The sequence below is a fragment of the Bombina bombina genome, chromosome 5, assembly GCF_027579735.1.
Source record: "Bombina bombina isolate aBomBom1 chromosome 5, aBomBom1.pri, whole genome shotgun sequence".
Lineage (NCBI taxonomy): Eukaryota > Metazoa > Chordata > Amphibia > Anura > Bombinatoridae > Bombina > Bombina bombina.
The window spans coordinates 978,976,990-978,978,563 of NC_069503.1; the positions used below are offsets into that span (position 1 = coordinate 978,976,990).

A 1,574-nucleotide genomic window follows, 5' to 3' on the forward strand; every position below is an offset into this window, starting at 1 on the left:
AGTGTTCAGAACTGTGGAAAGGGACGAGACACAGAATAATCACATAATTTAGTTTGAGTGGCATTGGAGATAGATGCATACAACAATTATAACAAACAAAGGAAGCCCACATCATAATCTACATGATGACTGGCAACAATGTCAGAAGTATGGAAGAAGTGCAGAAGACACACATGACATGAAGCTGTCACACTTTGGTTTTAGGAAATGCTGATACTGTATTGTGTTGGGTATTTCTGGGAGTGTGACTGCAAGGGTCATCTGGAGAAAACAGATGTTTATATTTGTACAAATACATATTTATTAAACATACAATGCATCTGCTTGCCTAGCAGTTTGCCTGCGTGGTAAAATAGCAAAAAAATAGCACAATTCTCTATCTCCTCGGGGAATCGTTCACCATATTGCTGCTCCAGATATCTGAACTCTTCTTAAACGTATCTTGCTCTCATACAGTCAATACAGCTGAAATGAAATTCTTCCACCATGTTGCTGCTCTAGATTTCCAAACTCCTGCCAGACTCTTTGTTCACGGCAAACAAAAAGCTAACTACACCTTCAATAAGAACCAATATATTATGAAAATAATTATTTATAAGTTTTATCGATTGTATCGATTGGTATGGTAAAGATTATAAAAAAAACTTGTAATAAAGTATCGTTTTAAAAAATACAAAATAAAAACATACACTAAGTTAAAAAACATTAAGGTGCACCTTGTATCTATAAAACATAAGTGTATTCAGGAAAATTTGCAAGCATCAAATAAATATCACTTATTATCAGAAATACAATATTAACAATCTTGTATTCTATAATCTCGTGTTTTATAAAAGAATGACCCTAAATGTTAGTAGCATATGCATTCGTGGTTTCACATGTCTCTTATTAAGCTTAATGGGAGAGAGTTGCTCAGTCTTATGAGTATAATACAGTTTATGTCATCTGTTTTAACAATGGTCCTCAGATTACGTTGTTTATACATCCCAAAGGGATCCTACTCACTGGATTCCGAAAGCTTGTAGTGTCCTTAGATTTCTCTGACCTTACTCTCTTAGTATTGTGATCGTGTCAGGTTCGGTGTTCTCTCTGCCGACTCAGATATCTGTCGATGACGTATTCCGGTCACGTGTTTGGTTTTCAACCAATCAGGGTGTCAGATTACCGGCATATTCAGTGGGATCCTCTGTGTAGAAAGTGCTCAGTTCCTTTGAATGTAATACTCACAAACTTGTAGTTTAAACCTTTGATACTCAGAGCGCTAATGAGATTTCAGGCTTTATGTGAAGTGGTATAGATAAAAGGACAATATAAATCTTTTGTGTATGTTTTGTGGTATACACAAATATTCCTTACACAGTAGGTAATTTCAGGCCAGCACAACACAGGACAGGCATCTTATAAACACATTTCAGCAGATAGATTTTGTCAAGATGAGCCTGTGAATGCACTTCCTTTCCATTATAGCCTTGATATATAGGGTCAGTCCCTATATATATTAAAGGGGCAGTCTATTTTACTTAAAGTGAAGGTCAATTTCAATGAATTAGTGCCCAGTTTTTAATAATCCTAAT

General features: G+C 35.5%; 1 long non-coding RNA gene across 1 annotated transcript; it reads right to left on the reverse strand.

Annotated features, from left to right (window-relative positions):
* Positions 1 to 277: 277 nt before the first annotated feature.
* Positions 278 to 1,080, reverse strand: LOC128659592 (uncharacterized). Its single transcript, XR_008402435.1, has 2 exons — positions 1,006 to 1,080; positions 278 to 556 (listed from the first exon to the last, which is right to left on the reverse strand). It is a non-coding gene; the product is annotated as an uncharacterized LOC128659592 (long non-coding RNA).
* Positions 1,081 to 1,574: the final 494 nt, after the last annotated feature.